The 18,807-nt window shown below is 49.4% G+C and overlaps 1 protein-coding gene across 19 annotated transcripts in view; it reads left to right on the plus strand.

Moving 5' to 3' along the window:
* The window catches only part of CDH23 (cadherin related 23), a 524,046-nt gene that overhangs the window by 231,307 nt on the left and 273,932 nt on the right, over window positions 1–18,807 (plus strand). The window lies entirely within an intron of this gene.

Raw genomic sequence — 18,807 nt, forward strand, 5'->3', positions numbered from 1 at the left:
TAGAATTGCCACTTTGGCTGATTTCATGCTCTTTTCACAGTTCTGTCACATTTCCAACCATTAGAAATTCATTCCCACTTGGAATGTTGCAGGGGGAGGTACATAAGCCTTCCTTCCCACCCAAATCCCTTGGTTGAATAGGCTGGTGACTGAGTAAAGAGATGGTTCCAGGTGATGGAATCCCTGATGCCCCATCCCCTCCCAGAGTCTGACAAAATGGCAGCTCCATTGGGCTGTCCCAGGGCTGGGTGGTTTTGGGGCAAGGGAGCTGGTGAGAGTCCACCCAGGGACTCTGGTTCTGTCCCGCCCACCCCACCCCCTACTCCCTGCCCCGATACACACTCTATACGTAGCCTCTCTGCTCACCCCACTAGTCGGCGAAGGGCCGGCCTGGTGCATCTTGGAAGGCCAGGCTGATGGTCAGGATGTCAGGTCACCAGGCTACTTTCCACCCTGTTGCCCTACACGCCTCACACCCCTGAGAGCAGAGAGTAGCATTATTGGGGCATTTCTGCCTAAAACTCAAAAGGCAGCAAGGCGTAGTGATTAAGAATGTAGAGGATGGAGTCTGGAACCAGATTGCCTTGGGCAGATCACTTAATCTCTCTATGCCTCAGTTTCCTCATCCATAAAATGGGTGGTTTAAGGGTCAGATGCCTTATATATGTAAAGAGCTTAATTAATGCATGTGATTTATAAGTGATGGCTATTACTGTCACTGCCAATAGCTAATAATACCCTTGGGAAGCTGGGGATTAGCTGGTAGGAACACAGGAAATCAGAGGTATTATGGGCTCCCTGTGACCTGCAGCTGCTGGTGTGACTATCATTGTGCCTTTAAGCCCAGGGTACCCGAAGGCCAGAGCAAATGCCAGACTGACAGGAGTGTGGCTTTGGGTCTCTGCTGCCACCCTCACACCCCACTCTTGTTTCTGCATTCTGGTGCCTGGTACAAAGTTAACTCCAATATGTACTTGTGGAATGAAAGGATGGATGGATGAATGAATGTCATCCCTAGGGTAGTGGGTTCTCAAAGTCCACTATGACCACGAATTGGCTGGAGAACCTACCAAAAATGCAGAGTCCATGGCACCCACGGGTTCTCATTCCATAGGTTCTTCCTCACCCGCACACTAGATGGTTCAGATGCAGGTGGTCCATAGGGGCTGACCCTAGGGGCAAAGCCATTCCTAGGAAGGAGAGCTGTTCTGCAGGAAGACAGAGCCCTGTGGGAAACGGGACCCTCGGGGGTGTGCAGAGGAGGGAGACCTGTGCTGGTGCTGGTCTCCTTCATGAGTTCTGCAAGTTGGGAAGCAAAGCAAGTGCCTCCCAAGTGACAAGAGGCTTGTGCTGAGGACCTGAGGGAACATCAGTGAGCCCGACTGGCAATGGAGTTGGGGGGCCAGGATAAGGTGGCAGCAGGAAGGGGACACCTGGCTGGGTGGGGAGTGTCTCCTTATCTCCTCACTACCTTTGGGCTGGCTCTAGGTATGTCCCACCATGGTTGGGATAGAGAGCAGGGAGCCAGGACCTGCCCAAGGTCATGCCCAGACCGGGACCTCTGCAGAGATTCTGGGAGCCCATCCTGCAGGGCACTGGTCCATTCCAGGTTCCTTCTGGGTGCCAGGCCATCAGCCCCAGACTCTCAGATCCTCTCCAACCTTCAAAGCTGGCTTTAGCCAGCCCCACCTCCTCACCCGTCCCCTTGGAGCAGAAGACCGGAGGGCCGAGCTCCTGGGCTCTGGAGCTTGGGTCTGGGGACAATTGCCTGCAGTAGCATCTTGCGGAATTTCCAAAGGCATAATCTCCTGGTCCAGGTTCCCAAGTGCAGACCACGGGATGAAAAGGGAGACCCAGGGTGTGAAACCGCGGGGAGAGGGTATATATGGAGGTGAACGTGGGAGGCAGTAACTTCCAGGAGGTCTGGAGCACTTAGCATAGCTTCCCATTGCCAGCACAGATGTGCCTTGAGGGCTTTTAGAAAGGATGACAAATGGGTTTCCTCTCATATGTCAACTTTGATCGATCAGTAATAGCTGCTTGAAGAAGCTCACAAAGGAAGCCAAACAGGCTGAGTGCAGAAGAGTTCAGTGTTCGATTGGTAGGGTCTGCTCTGAGTGTGGAAAGGGTAGGCGCAGCACCTGTGGCAAATATTTGCCATCCGTGGTAAATCAGTACTTGCACTGCACTCACAGGTGGCCCTCGATTGCCCTCTAACCACCTCAGGTGTATTAGCCCTGCCCCTACCCTGCCCCCCCATATCCCTTCGGGTTGGCAAGCAGCTTGAGGAAAGGGCAGTTCTCTTTGTCTCCCCCAGCCATCCTGAGCACCAGCACAGCCAGACTGGCCCCCACTGGTGCCTGCCCGCCTTCTCCCTAGGAGCCTCAGTGGGAGGCTGATGGGCAGAGAGGGCAGAGTCCCCAGGGGAGCAGTTGGACAGCAGCTAGGATTTGGCCTTGCCTCTCGCAATTGGCTGCTAACCTAAAGGTTCATACCCACTGAGCAGCACCATGAAAGAAAGGCCTGGCAATCTTCTTCCTTAAAGATTGTTGTTGTTAGGTGCCATCGAGTCGGTTCTGTCTGGTAGAGGTCCTATCTAACAAAGAATGAAACACTGCCCAGGCCTGTGCCATCCTCACAATTGTTGCTATGTTTTAGCCCGTTGTTGCAGCTACTGTGTCAGTCCATCTCCTCAAGTGTCTTCCTCTTTTTCACTGACCCTCTACCATAAAAATTACGGCCAAGAAAACCTTATGGAGTAGTTCTACTTTGTAACACGTGGGGTCACCATGAGTTGGAATTGACTCAATGGCAGCAGGTTTGGTTTTGGGTTTGGTCCACTTCCCTCAGCCAGTGTAGACTTTGCTGCAAGGAACATTGTCTGCCAAGAGCCTGATCCCACGTACCTGCCTCTTGGTAGCATTTGGTTGCAGTCCTCCCTTAGGAGGCTTGGCCTATGCATGTCTGGCTTGAAACAGGCAGAAGGGGTGCCTCATGTCCTAGCCTTACTGACAAGGGGATCTTCATGGTTAACGGCCCCACGCTGACCCTGAGTGCACGGCGGAAGCCTATTCCAGCCTGAGGTGCTCTGGAATGTTTCATTTGAAGGAAAGACCCGTGGGCCTCGGAGGCACCTGGAGCCAGGCTGAGTCCTGAGGGTCACTGGTGTGGGTAGCCCAAGTCCCTGGGCACCTTGAGAGTCAGCGAGAGCTCTGTTTGTGATGGGTGAGTCCGACTTGAGCCCCACTGACCCAGGGCACACATTTAAGCTACCCAGCCACTCAGAGGCCCTGTCCGCTCTGGGCCGTTTATCAGGCCTGCAGCCAGGGGAATTTATGTCTGCACAGCAGCACTTTCCCCAGTACTAATGACCCCTCTGTTTTGCCAAGAACAAAGAGGCCTTCAGCCGTAAGTTATGGCTCCATTGCCATCAATTTCTTCTCCTCCCCTCCTGGCCAAACTGAGACTGAAGAATGACAAAGTTCTTTTCCATGGACAGCCTGGCATGGGCCCCATCTGCTCTGTCCCCTGGGCCTGCACTCAGCACACACCAGGCCAGTATTTTGTCCAGGGCCAGACCAGAGCAGGGCGCCAGGGAGCTCCCATCCCCAGCGGCAGGCTGGCCTGTGGTCTGAGCAGACACCCTCCTCCGGACTTTTCCCTCCCCTGCTAGATAGAAGGCATCCTGCCTCAAGGAACAGCTGCATCCTACCCACTGCACAGCGCAGAGCTTGGAGCCCAGAGTTGAAGTTTGAGGCCCAGCTCTGCCACCAGCCAGCAACATGTCTCTCCACCCCTCGGTCATCATCCATGGAATGGAGTTAATAATCCCCGTGGTGGATAAGATGATGCTGGAGAGGGTATACCAGTTGCTGTCAAGTCATTTCCAACTCACGGCAACTGCATGTGTATCAGTGGAACTGTGCTCCATGCAGTTTGCAATGGCTAATTTTTCAGGAGCAGATCGCCAGGCTTTTCTTCTAAGGACTCCAGCCACCAGCCTTTTGGTTAACAGCTGAACGTGTTAACCATTTGCACCGCTCAGGGACCCCTCAGAGAGATTATAAGGGGTGATATAATGTAAAGAAACTCTCAGGACCCAGGGGTCCTGAAGGCCCTTACTCATCCAGTTCTTCCTCCCTTTACTTGTTTATTCATTTCAGTGTGGAGAAGCGGTTGAGAGTGCAGGCTCTAGAGCGGCCAGTGTTGCCTGAGACAGTGGCCACTAACCGTGCTGTCCATTATGGTAGCCCACATGGCTATGGCACTCTTGAAATGTGGTGTCTTAGTTATCTAGTGCTGCTATATAACAGAAATACTAAAACTGGGTGGTTTTAACAAACAGAAATTTATTTTCTCACAGTTTAGGAGACTAGAAGTTCAAATTCAGGGCACTGATTCCAGGGGAAGGCTTTCTCTCTCTATCAGCTCTGGGGGAAGGTCCTTGTCTCTTCAGCTTTTATTCCTTGGCTCCTTGGTGATCTCCATGTGGCATGGCCTCGCTCTTCCCCTGTCTCTGCTCTCCTGCTTGCCTGTTTGGTTTGAGTACAAAAGATATTGATTTAAGACACACCCTATACTAATACCGCTCGTTAACATAACAAAGGCCACCCAAGTGATTATAACCAATACAGGGGCTAAAGTTTACAACACATATCTTGGGGGGACACCATTCAATCCATAACTTGTGGCTAGCCTGAACTGAGATGTGCTGTTTCAGGATTTCAAAGATAGTACAACAAGAGTCTGTAAAACATCTTATTATAATGTTTTATATTGATTATATGTCGAAAAGATAACATTTTGGATATCTAGGTTAAATATAAGGAGCCCTGGTGGTGCAGTAGGAAAGCAATCAGCTGCTAACCGAAAGGTTGGTGGTTTGAACCCACCAGCCACTCTGTGGGAGAAAGACGTGGCAGCCTGCTCCCATAAAGTTTTCAGCCTTGGAATCCTTTGGGGCAGTTCTATTCTGTCCTGTAGTGTCACTATGAGTTGGAATGTGGTTTTTCTGGTTTGGGTTAAATACAATATATTATTAAAATTAATTTCACCTGTTTCTTTTTAATTTTTTGTTTAATGTGGCTACTAGGGAATTTAAGATTTCTCATGTGGCTCACATTCTGGGTCTGTGGAAGTGTTGTTCTAGACTAGACTGCCTGGTTTCAGCATCTACCACTTACTGGCTGTGTAGCCTTCTAAGGGTCAGTCTTGCAATCTGTAAAATGGAGCTAACACTGCCACAAGCTTCACAGGGATGCTGTGAGGGTTAAATGAGTTGAGACATGGAAGCATTTAGAAGAACTCCTGATTTTACACCAAGTGCTTAACAAACGTGGACTCAGTATCTGCCAACAGTTGACTGGGTCTTTCCTCTGGACCAAGAACTGTACTAACATCCTGAGAGATGGGGGTGACGGAGGCACTGCCTTGGCCTGGAGAACCTGAAGTTTGGTCTGGGAGACGGACCAGTAAATGGGGGACTTTAATACCCTGGTGGAATGCTATGAAGGGGAAGTGGGCTGTGTTGATAGTTGTTGACATGGAGGATGGCAGCCTCAGGTTCTGTTGGTCTGTTCTCTCTACGTGTGTGCGTTTTGGAAAACATCTGTAATGAGAAATGAAAAGGGATCCATGGGAGGGGAGCCTAACCCAGCCGTCTTAGGGGCCTGGGGAGACTCTCAGAGGAGGGGTCATCTAAGCCAGGAACTGACTGGGGAGTGGGAATTAGCCAGGAAGAGAGGCGGGAGGGTTTGTTCCAGGCAGAAGGAACAACGCATACAAGGATGCAAGAGTGCGAGAGGATGGTCCACTCGGGGAACTGCAGTAATTTGGCAGGGCTGGGTGCACAATCCAGGGGAGGTCAGGGGAGAGATGAGGCCACAGAGGGAGGCAGGGCCAGACCATGCAGCGTCTGCATGTAGGTTAAGGGTGTGGCCTTCAGCCTGGAGCAGCTGGGAGCCACGGGAGGTTCAACAGGGAGAGATATGGTCAGGTATGCTTGGTGAAGTTCACTGTGGGCTGCGCGGAGCAAGTGGGTTAGGTAAGGGCAGGCGGGAGCAAGGAGGCCAGCTGGGAGGCCATTGGAGCATCCAGATGACAGATGGTGGCAGCCCTAACTGGCCAGCCACAGTTGGGAGACAGAGAGAGAGCCAAAGGAGGCTGAGGGGGCAGAGCTGATGGAAGGTGACTGAGGGGACAAGTGAGGTTGGACAAGAGAGGAGCCTAGGACTGGCCCTGAGATGTACCTTTAGAGCCCCGTGGGGCCAGAGAAGTCATACTTGTTCCAGAGAGACACTTCTCTTACCAGCCAAGTGATCCTGAGTTTCTTAAACTCTCAACGCATCAGTTTCCCCATCTCTTCATTGGTGCCAGTGGTGTCTTTGTCACAGAGTTATGAAAATAAAAGGAAATAAGACTGTTGATACAAAGTGCCTGGCACGTGGTGAGTGCCTACCGTGGACTGGTACATAGTAGGTTCTCAACAGATGTCAGCCACTTCCCCTGCTGCCCACCACCCTTCAGATGAGCACGTGGCATGCCGTCAGAGCCCGTATTACCACAAGCCAGGCTTACCCAGGTGGGCAGCCCTAAAGGCCCTAAGATCCAGGATTCTGCCCTGCCATCCTCTTCTATCAAGGACCCCAGACTTTTCATCCTTTTTTTGTCACCCATCACGGACAGTCCGTCTACAAGAGGCTACAGAACAGTGGTTCCCAAAGCAGCGTCAGCATCACCTGAGAACCTGCTAGAACGGCACATGCTCCGGCCCCGCCCCAGACCTCCTGAGTCAGCACCTCTGGGGTGGGGCCCAGCAATGTTTGCTCAAGCCCTGCAGGTGGCTCCGATACTGTCTGAACCCCCCACCATTGGAAGCATTTTCAGTTTCCGCACAGACTAGACTGATGAGCTCTGTCATTTGATTCTCTCCCTCCCGTAACTGACGCTAAGCAGACTCCTCGCCAGCATCAGAAGGGCCCTGGCAGCCCTGGTGTGTGTGGAGTTGTCAATGAGCCCATGCTGGGGCTTTCCACTCGCTTCCTGCACCCCAGCCCCCATCCCAACCTAGACGCCACTCCACTGCCTTTTCTCCAGGCTGAAGAAGTCTCCTCTCTTCCCTTGTCTGTGCCTGGCAGCCCCCACCCCTCTCCCCAGCTGAGATGTTCTTCCCTGGGCCTTCTGCAGCTCTAGAACATCCCCCAGAGTAGGAGAAGGGACCTCTCCTTCTGGGATGCCGCTACGTGCCAGGAGCTCCAGTACCAGTTGCCGTCAAGATGGCTCCGACTCGTGGTGATCCCATGGGTGTCAGAGTAGAGCTGAGCTCTGTAGGGTCTTCAGTGGCTGATTTTTTCAGAAGGAGACCGCCAGGCCTTTCTTTCAAGGCACCTCTGGGTGGACTCAAGTCTTTCAGTTAGCTGTTGAGCACTTTAACCTTTTGAACCACCCAGGGACTCTGTGTTAGGCACCAATGGAAACAATTTACTCCTCACAACAGTCTGTAGGAACATATTACTACTCCCTTTTGTAGATAAGGGAAGCAAGACCCAGAAAGGTTACATAGATTGCTACTGAGTGGCAGAGCAGGGATTTGAACCGAAGTCTCTTGGACTCCAGAGCACACCCAATTTCCATGATGATAGTGGCTTTCAAAGCATGGTCTCCACCTGGGAGTTATTAGAAATGTACTTTTGGGGCCTTGCCCACTGAATCAGACATTCTGGGATGGGACCCCAGTTGATACTGATGCCACTGGTCTGGGGACTACACTTTGAGAACCAATGGTCTAGAAGAGGAGCCCTGGTGGCATAGTGGTCAAGAGCTCAGCTGCTAACCAAAAAGTCTACAGTTCGAATCTATGAGCCACTCCTGGGAAATTGTATGGGACGTTGTACTGTATCCTGTAGAGTTCCTATCAGTTGGAATCCAGTCGATGGCAACTGGTTTGGTTTTTTTGGTTTGGTCCAGAAGAGCAGGTATGATCAACAGGGGAGAGTATGGCCCCCAAGGGGGTGAAAATTTGTCCTTGGGGGGCTCCAAAAAAATCTTACTCTTTTATGTATAAAGCACAGCTCTACATCCTGATATACATTATACGTACATATAGGTATGAAACTTCATGGGGGAACCAATTAGGAAAAAAAAAAAAAACCTCTGAAAAGGCTCCTTAGGGAAGGTGATAATGAAAAAAAAAAAAAAAACCACTAGTCTAGAGTAAGGAATGAGAGTGTCAGGGCCCAAACTCTTCATTCCAAGCCAGGTCACCTAGGGGACCTGCCCAGGTATGTTGGTGAAGGACAAAGTCCTCACTTGCTCCTCTCTGCATTTCACTTTTAATGCTACCAAGAAAGAGGTTCCTTGAAAATGCATTTAGTGCTTTGAAGGGAAGGCTGTGCTTGTGTGTGCGTGTGTGTGTAAGAGAGAATAATCAGGTACAGTCAGACATGCACAAGCTCCCACCCCCACATGTGCCAATAACTTAACCGGGCCTGGGCCATAGCCTGGTGGGGGACAGCTATCACAGGAGACCATCATGCGAAACACATCAAAGCCCTTGTGATTAAGCCGCTTGGCATTTTTCTCTGCCTGAGAAGAGAAAACTCAGGAAAAGCAGAGCAGCTCTGGAAAGCCGAATCTGACGCCACAGCCCCTGGCGTAGGGTAGCACAGCAAGTGCCTGGAGCCCCAGTGACTTCAGGGCATCTGGACAGGCACAGGGGGAAATGGCCACCTGCCTGGAGCCAAGAGGTGGGCAGGGAGGAGTCGGGCACAGATCAGAGAGGTGTGGTGGGGCCGGTTGGTGGAAGGCTCTAAGGCAAAAGCTGCGAGCTCTTGAGTGAGGCTGGGATAGGTGGGTAAACATGGGTCATCTGCTGACTCATCTCCTGGGGGTTCTGGAGGGATTGGAACATGAAGCCCTGAGACGAAAGAGCTCCAGCAGCAGTCTAGCCTTGTGGAGGGAAGACCGGCGGGGTCCTTGCACAGATGTGCAGGAGGGAATTCATCAGGCTCTGGTGACTTACTGAGAATAGATGGTGCAGGAAAAGGAAGAGACGTGGAAGCTTCTAACCTGCTGAGGATGGGTTTCTGGGATCCTGGTGGTAGCTGTGGCAGGAAGGGGTACATTCAAAAGGAAAGCCAAACTCTTCACAGCTGTGAGTGCACCCTTAGATCCATGTCAGTACAGATACCAGAACTCCTCAGTCCCTCACCCAGGGGAGACATCAGTAGCTGATCCTTCACATTTTCCCACTAAGCCTGGTGTGGCATCCAGGCCTTTCTTACTTCGCTCTTTGGCAGCCAGTTGGTACATAGGCATTCTTTCTCAAGCTGGAACCACTGCTCTGTCCAAGGCTCAGCCCGTTTGCCCCCCATGGATCACTTCTTTTGAAATCTCTGGGCACAGAGCCTCTTGAGAGCTTTTGTTCTTTTAATTGTACGGTCCATTGGCATATTATTTACAGTTCTCTCCCACCACTGTATGAAACAATATGTCGCATCCACACTGAATCCCTCCTGGTGATAACTCCCTGCACTTCGTTCTTCCCCTTGGTCTCCCTCTGCCTCTCCATGGGTGCGTCTTCCCTGCCAGCAGGCCCCCTCCCATGCCTTTACACACTCTAGGTTTTGTGATAAACCAGAAGGTCTTTCCTGCCCCGCTCCTGACCCTTTGTTCTTCCTCAGCCCTCTAATGAGGCCCTGGGTGCGCTTTGTCAGTAACAGTGACTTGCTTGTCCCTGGCTTTCTTTCCTATAAGTAAAATTGGTCGGTGGACTTTAAAGAAGTTTCTCTGTAGCACAGTTGGAGACCCTCACTTTACACACCTTCTCTTTCTCATGTCCCCTTCCTGGGCAGCCATCTCTGTCCCTTGCACAGGACGAGATAGCCTCCTGGATGCCCACCGCACTGTGGGGGCACCCCAGGCCTCTCCCTTAGGCCCAACAGAATCTCCTCTGCTATGTCTGAGTCCACTCTCCAACATGGGCAGGGGTGGGCCTCACAGGGCCCTGTAATTGGCCAGCTCAGCTCGGGGAACCACCTTCCTTCCAGCTCACCTGGCGTCTGGCAGACCGAGTCATGGCTGGGGTTGGCTTTGAGCTGGGGGGAAGGGGATCATTTTAGTCTGGAATCTCATGTCAACAGGCATTTGTCCTTTTCCTTCTTGGCTCCTGTCTGCTTTTCCATTTATCTCTAAGATATCACATCAAAGCCCTTGTGATTAAGCCGCTTGGCATTTTTCTCCGCCTGAGAAGTGAAAACTCAGGAAAAGCAGGGCAGCTTTGGAAAGCCGAATCTGACGCCACAGCCCCTGGCGTGGGGTAGCACAGCAAGTGCCTGGAGCTCCAGTGACTTCAGGGCATCTGGACAGGCACAGGGGGAGATGGCCACCTGCCTGGAGCCAAGAGGTGGGCAGGGAGGAGTCGGGCACAGATCAGAGAGGTGTGGTGGGGCCGGTTGGTGGAAGGCTCTAAGGCAAAAGCTGCGAGCTCTTGAGTGAGGCTGGGGTAGGTGGGTAAACATGGGTCATCTGCTGACTCATCTCCTGGGGGTTCTGGAGGGAGTGGAACAGGAAGTCCTGTATTGAGAGTGGACTTGGATTTCCAAGGGCTTCGAGATCTTCAGAGGGTCATGAAGTCATTGTTAATTGCCATTGAGTCGGCTCCAACTCATGGCAACCCCATGTATAGCAGAATGAAATCCTACCCGGTCTTGTGCCCTGTCACATGATCATTGGTTTATTTGAGGCCATTATTGCAGCTATTGTATAGTGCCCTCCAACCTAGGGAGCTCATCTTCCAGCACCATATTGGACTATATTCTCTTTGATCCATAAAGTTTTCATTGCTAATTTTCAGAAGCAGATCTCCAGGCCTTTCTTCCTAGTCTGTCTTAGTCTGGAAGTTCCGCTGAAGCCTGTCCACCATAGGTGACCCTGCTAGTATTTGAAATGCTGGTGGTATAGCTTCCAGTATCACAGGTACATGTAAGCCACCACAGTACAACAAACTGACAGGGTGGTGAACTATGAAATTGTCGTTGGCTGTTGTCAGGTCCTGTCCAGTCGATTCTAACTCATAGTGACCCCATGTGACAAAGCTGAACTGCCCTACAGGAAAATTACCCACCGTTTATTTTGTGTTCTCTTGCTCTCTTTCCTTGGGGCACCTCAAATACACGGAATTGATTTAAATAAAACTGTTCGCTCTCAGTCAACATTGGTCCATACATGGCCCTCTTTTATTTCATTAATTTTTAATACTATTATGAACACCAGTGAACTCATCAACCAGTCCAAGAACTAGGCCCTTCGCAGTCCCTGACCTCTGCCTGTATGCTCCACCTCCACCCACCTCCAGTCTCCTCAGTCCCCATAACCATAGCTTGAGTCTTGCGTTTTTTCATTCCCTTTTCTTTTAAAAAATATTTTGCCATATATATATAGATCATATGTTGCTTCAATTTAGCTTTATTTGAACTCTATAAAAAGGGTGTCGTGTTGTACGTAGCCTCCTGGGGGGTGTGCTTTTCACTCAATATTCTATATCCGAGACTTATCGTGTTGTTTGGTGTAGGTATTGTTTGTTTATTTTTACTACTATATATTTCTCTGTGATATGAAAAAAATACCAGTTTATTTATCTATTTCCCTGTTAATGGGTGTATGGGTTGTATTCTGCTGTTACCAACAGTGATGCCACGGACATCTTGTGCCTGTCTCTGAACATGTGTGAGAATTTGCCTTTGAGTTACGTGTGTTATAAGCCTTTTGCCCTCACTGCTGCCCCGAGTACAGCTGACTGCAGCCATCTCACAGGTGAGGAAGCTAAAACTCACAGTTATGAGAGTGCTTAGGGTCAGCTTGTCAGTGGTGGACTCAGGATTCAAACCCAGATCTTCCTGCTTCCAAAACCCACATTCTTTCTGCCATCTTTGGTTCTCAGGAGTCCCTGAGTGGTGCAGACAGTTAATCACTTGACTACTAATCAAAAGGTTGGTGGTTCAAAGCCACCCAGAGGTGCCTTGGGGGAAAGGCATGGTAACCTACTTCTGAAAGGTCACTGCCCTGAAAACCCTTTGGAGCGCAGGTCTATTCTGCAACAAATGGGGTCACCATGACTTGGAACTGACTCGACAGCAACTGGTTTGGTTTTTGGGGGGTTTTACTATTCTCACTGAGAAACCACGTGGCTCGTGTTGACCTGCTGGTCTGTATGCCAGACTGGACTCCTAGGATGAAGTCAATCAATCAGTGAGTATTAATTGAGTGCCTACTGCGTACCAGGCTCCATGCTAGACCCCGGGACCAACTGTGAAACAGAAGCCACTGTCCCTACCCTCATTGGAGCTCAGATTCTAGTGGGGATGAGAGATCATGAACCCATCAGCAACAACAGTGTTTCCTGTTAAGTATCAGGAAGAAAATATGAGGAAAATGAGAAGAAGATAACTGGGGTGAGGGGCCGTTTAGGAAACGGCGTCAGGAAAGCTGGTCAGGGGAGATTCTGGCTGCCTGCCTCAGCCTTGCTAGTCCACATGGATCGGGGGGATCCTTGTCTCTTCCACCGCAGAAAAGGTCTTGAATATCTTTTTGGGGTTTGAACCTGAAAGGAGCCCCTCCAAACAGCTCAGCTTTCCAGCTCCCTTTTTCATTCGACTCCCTGGATGACTGCTCAGCTTTCAAGGCAGTCCCTAGCCGGGGCTAATCTGAAATAAAAGTTTTTATTTATCTAGCTTGATACCTGGTGCAAGGTTAAATCATACAAGAGAAAAAGCAATAAAAGAGAAAGATTAAGTGTAAGGCGCCGTCTTAGGCATGCCCTTTTGCAATATGGTTACAAAGATATTAAGCCTGATGTCGCCCACAACCCCGCACTGCTGTTCCCCTGTTTCTCTGGGTTCAGCTGAGCTGGAGCAGGAAGGAGGAGGAGAGGATGGGGTGGGGGCCTAGGAGGGAGGCACCCCGTGGCACCCTGCAGAGAGGGTAAGCGAAGCAGATGGAGTCATAGTAGCTCAGCCCGTCAGCTACCTTCCACCCCCGTGCGGCGCTGATTCATGACTTCCCGGAGGAACAAAAACGTTGACATCTGCACCTACGTTGCTGTCAAGCGTATCCATGTCATGAGTATTTATTGTGCCTGCTATGGGCAAGGCACCCTGGGGAGAGACAGGGTGGGAGAAGCCTTAGTCACAGTCACTGCCCAAAATCAGCCTAGGCTCAAATCTCAGGTTACTTCTGTGTGTGCCTCAGTCTCCTCATCTGTAAAATGGGGATAACAGGGTCATCAGGAAAGACCAATTGCTAGAAAAAGTCATCATGTTTGGTAAAGCAGAGGGGCAGCGAAAATGAGGGGAACTCCTTCAATGAGATAAATTGACACCGTAGCCACAACAAGTGCTCAAACATACCAATGATCATGAAGATGGCACAGAGCCTGTCAACGTTTTGTTCTGTTTTATGTGAGGTGGCCATAAGTCGGACCAATTCAATGGCAAGCAACAACAACAACAACATAGGGTTATTGTGAGGGTTAGATGAGTTAATACGAATAAAGCCCTTAAAATGGTTCCAGGCACATGGTAGACACTGGAGAAATTTATCTATTATTATTAGCAGTGAAAAAAATTATAGCTGGTTCGTGACAAACATGTAGAAGAAAAGATACCTGGGTTCTTTAGCATACGGCTATTAATGGGGTCTCAAAAACTCCACATTTCACTGGCTCATGTCCTTCCTCTCTACCTACAGAGCCCAAGACTTCAGCTTTCTGTAAAATCCCCACCAAGTGTTGCAGGGCCCTTGGAGAGTAATTCTAAGTGACCTGCCTGGTCTTTTGCTCCTGCCCCCTTCAGGGTGTCCACTGCACAACACCACTTGAAGTGGATAACTCACCCAGCCACTGCTGCCAGCACCCTCCACAGCTCCCGGAGCTCCCAGAGCCTCTGAAATGGCCCAGGATCCCCTGGACCCTGGAGTCAAAATAGACCCTGAGCAGAAATAGGGGCTGCTTCTCTTCCCCACTGCAGGCTGCACGTGGGGTCTGGGCCTCACAGCATCGCTGCTTGAGCCCCTGTGTGTGACTCCCATGTAAACAGCCTCTCCAGGTCCAGCATGCAGCCCTTCTCCCTGTAGGGCCCCAAACCAGGGCCGCAGGATGCCATGCCACCCTCCCTACCCCGTCTTTCCTGCAAAACTCATGTTATAAAACAATTAGAAGGAAAGAAAGAAACTTTCTTTTTAGCCAAAATATCAGCTATTGAAAGCCCACCCACTAGTTCACTAGACACGTCCAGTGTAGACCTCAGGGAGAACCTAATTGCACGAGTCATTCATCATAGAAGCCTAAAGCATGGCATAGGTAATAAATGCTTCAGGAGGTCCGTGTGTTCTTGGGAAAGGCAGACTTGAACAACTATTTGAGAGACTGGGAAAAACGGCAGGTATTGCCAGGCACAAGGTAGGATGTGAGCACATGTTCAGTGGACCCCCCTCTCCAGCCCTAACACTGACTCGTGAGTTGAGACTCACATTGGGAGAACTCTGAATGCCAGACTAAAGAGTACAACCAGTGGCCGTTGTGTCGATTCTGACTCATGGCAACCCCGGATGTGTCAGGGTAGAACTGAGCTCCATGGAGTTCTCAGTGGCTGACTTTTCAGATGTAGATCGCCAGGCCTCTGGGTGGACTCGAACCTCCAACCTTTCAGTTAATGGACAAGCGTGTTAACTGTTTGCACCACCCAGGGATTAGACTAAGGAGCACTAATAGCATAATAATAATAGCTAACACTTCTTGGGTGGTTAGGAACCTATCTAAATACTTCATCTGCATTAATTCTTTTAATGCTACTGGTAACCCCATGAAATAGATACTCTTATTGTTATCCCCATTTTACAGATGAGGAAACTGAGGCCCATTTGCCTAAGGTCACACAGCTGGTGGGTGGTAGAGCCAGGAATTGAACCTGCAGGCAGTCTCCAGCATGCACACTCCTTTACTACCCCAGCCACAGCTCCCTCTGTTCCTGCCCTGAGGACCTGCCGGGGCTCTGGATTTGGGAATCAGGGGATCTGCCTCTGGACTTGGCTGAACTTTCTGTGCCCCTGCAGCCTCTCTCCACTGCTGTCAAGTGCTCTGCCTGAGTCAATTAACTGGCTGCCTCCATTCAAATATTTGACCAACATCCTGGAAACAGAGATTTCAGGGCAGATAAGTTCACACATTGATTGAAGTGAACAAACATTCTCGCACAGAATGAATTTATTGCTCAAAGCCTCATTCTGCTGGGCTGCCTCCATCCCAGCTTCCCCCCGACCCCCACCTCATCCCAAGGTATTTTTTTGGAGGGAAGAGGGAAAAAGAATCAGGCTGCCTTGTTTTCCAGCTCACTGCTGCTCCCACCCCTTCCCATAGCCAGTGCTCGTGGACACCCCTCTGAAGGATCACATCAGTGAAGACTATCGAATCCACGAAAGCAAAGGCTGAAGGGCACTTCAGAACAACGTTCAGCATAGCAAGGGTTACTTTAAAGGGGCTGGTGACTAGTTTTTCTTCATAAAGACAGTGGGAGTCCTAAATGCCAGCAAGAGCAATTTAAACCAAAAAAAAACCCAAACCTGTTGCCTTCAAGCCAATTCTGACTCATAGTGACCCTATAGGACAGGGTAGAACTGCCCCATAGCGTTTCCAGGGAGTGCCTGGTGGATTCAAACTGTCAAGCTTTTGGTTAGCAGCCACAGCGCTTAACCACTACGCCACCAGGGTTTCCAAGAGCAGTTTAATTGAGATTTAAAAGGACTACTTTGCAAATGAGGATTTGAGGTCCTGGGATGCTGTCTGTCTTCCTTAGAAGCCAGGAAGAGTCCCTGGGTGATACAAATGGTTAAAGCACGTGGCTGCTAACCAAAAGGTTGGAGGTTTAAGTCCACCCAGAGGCACCTCGGAAGAAAGGCCTGGTGACCTCCTTCCAAAAAATCAGCCGTTGAAAGCCATATGGAGCACAGTTCTACTCTGACACACATGGGGTCACCATGAGTTGGAGCTGACTTGATGGCAACTGGGTTTTTTAGACGTCTCTAGGGACAGGAGAGCGGCCCATTACCCACTCAGCAGATGTTTAGCAAGGGTCTCAGTGAGCCAGCCCCTGTGCTTGGGGGTCTAGGGGAGACAAGGTTATATACGAGCACACCACTCCGCGGAGAAGCTGGAGGCTTTGCTGGGGAGCGAGCATATGAAGAGTTGCTTGTTCTTCCCAGCAGTGTTTGCTGAGCGACCTGTGTTCACAGTAAACGTTTCAGGAGATCAGAGGCGGCTGGGAGTGCTGAGGGCTTGGGTGAGGACGCAGCTTCACCCTGATTCCCCAGCTGTGAGATGATACTCCCAAGAGATGATCTGAAGTCTTGCACAGGCCGGGCGTGAAATAACATTGAACCACACAGCGTGCCTTATTCCTGTCTCAGATTCTCTTTTCAGAATTGCCATTTCTGTCAGTTATGGCATGGAGCAAGTCCAGCTGAGTGCTCATGCCTTCAACACCGCTCTCACCTTTGGCTCATCTCTCCATCTCACAAAAAGGAAGCAGGCCTCCCAACCCTTCAGCAGACAAGCTGGTGGGGCTGAGATCTAACCACACAGGCTCTTTACCTGTTTTACAGCTACCCTCTATTTATGCAAATACACTGCTTCTCCATTTGTGATACTCTTAATAGCTTCTTCTAGAATGATTTTTAAATGAAAAAATTCAGTCAAAAAAAAAAATTAGTGTATGATAATACAAGTTGCACTCAGATGTGGCAGAAATCGTGAGGGTACAATCGAAATGGCTGCCGATGGGGAAATCCTGCCATGTAGGCTTGAGTGGAACCTCTCCTTCTCTGTAGGATGGGAAGGACAACAGAGCTCGTGGGGGTTCCTCTTCCTCCTTCTTATAAAGACAGTTGTTACATTTAGGATAATCCAGGATAATCTCTCCATCTCAAGACCCATAATGTAATCACATCTGCAAAGTCCCTTTTGCTCCATAAGAAAGCCCTCAGAGATTCTGGGGATTAGGGCTTGGATGTCTCTGGGCCATTATCCATCCTACCACAGCGTCTTTGGCCCTCTCTGAACATTTGCCCTACACATCTCTCTGCCCCACTGGTTCCCTCATAACCTTGCCTGGTCCATGATGGCTACACCGGCCTCTGCTCTTAGTGTGTCCTTTCAGCTCCTGTCTCAGCTGTCATCCATCTCCGTGTTCTAATTTTCCTGGAAGGGGTTAGGTGGACCAGCTCATCATCACAAGCCGTGTCCGCAATCCATAGGGAGCTGGCAGCCTGAGATAGTGTACCCCAGGCAGCTGGCACAGAGATGGCAGCAGGGCCATGAGTACAGTGGGCCCCCAAAACACCTAGTACATTTTCAAAGATAGAGAGACCGGTGGGACAGAAGAGAGCCCTCAGAACCAGACCCATGTACAAATATAGGAACTTGATCTATGTGAAAGGTAGCACCACAAATCAATGGGGGAAGGCTGACTGGTTTAGTAGCTGGTGTTGGGAAAACTAGCTCATATATGGAGAAAAATAAAGCAAGATGCCTACCATACACCATATACCAAGGTGGACTCTGGATGGATTCAAGACCTGAATGTGAAAGGTAAAATATAAAGCTCGTAAAAGAAAATGTGGGGTATATCTTTGTGACCTTGTAGTAGGAAAGGACTTCTTAACACCTAAAGAGCACGCGCCATAGATGAAAAATTGATCCACGTCAAAATTTCCAATTCAGTAGGATTATATAGGCAATAACAGCAGATGGCATATACGGAGATATTTGCAACAGTTATAAGCAACAAGGGAGTAATACCTAAAATACATAAGGAATGCCTGCAAATCAACAGGAAAACGTTGGGAAATCCAGTAAAAAAATACGCAAAGGGCATTCACAGAGTAGGAAACCCCAGTGACTAGTGGATATATGCAGAGATGTTGAAACTGACTAGAAATCGGAAAAGCTATTATAACGACCAACTCCCTTATGCCCGTGAGGGCACATTGAGCAAATCCTCCTGCTGCCTGTTTTCAGAGCTGAAAGTGGTTTTTAAAAGATGAATATTTACAGTTGATTGGATTATGTTGTTGTTGTGTGCTGCCAAGTCAATTCTGAATCATAGCGACTTGATTACAGGGAGCATTATCTTTAAACTCCAGTTAAATGAAATGGTATCCCCTCTCTACCCCCCGCCCCCCGCAATTCCATTTCTCTCGTTAAACCCGTTGCCATCGAGTCGATTCTGACTCATAGCGACCCTATAGGATGGAATGGAACTGCCCCACAGAGTTTGCAAGGAGTGCCTGGTGGTTTCAAACTGCTGACCTTTTGGTTACCAGCTGTAGCACTTAACAGCTATGCCACCAGGGTTTCCTTTGTCTCATTAGTAGACCCATATTACAAAAAAATGTGCTCAATTATTATGATTATATTGACAAAATTATATCAATAAATGTTTTGTGGACATTTATTTCTCTCTTATTAAAAAAGTGCCAATGTAATATCCTCAAATTTGCCTCTTGGCCTGAAATTTCTAAAATATTTACTAACTAGCCTTTTACAGAAAAAAATCGCCTACCCCTTCATTGAAGAATATACTCTTCATCAGTTGGGAGCCACAATTAGGTCGAAGTACATGAAATCTCCATTTTTGTAGGTCAGAAATGGTCAAATGTCAGCAATTTCATATGGTTCAATTTAGTAGATGTGCATATAGCAGAATAGACAAATCTTTAAAACCTAGTGTTGTGATAAATGAAATAGAATGGGATAGCATG

The sequence above is a fragment of the Loxodonta africana genome, chromosome 16, assembly GCF_030014295.1.
Source record: "Loxodonta africana isolate mLoxAfr1 chromosome 16, mLoxAfr1.hap2, whole genome shotgun sequence".
Lineage (NCBI taxonomy): Eukaryota > Metazoa > Chordata > Mammalia > Proboscidea > Elephantidae > Loxodonta > Loxodonta africana.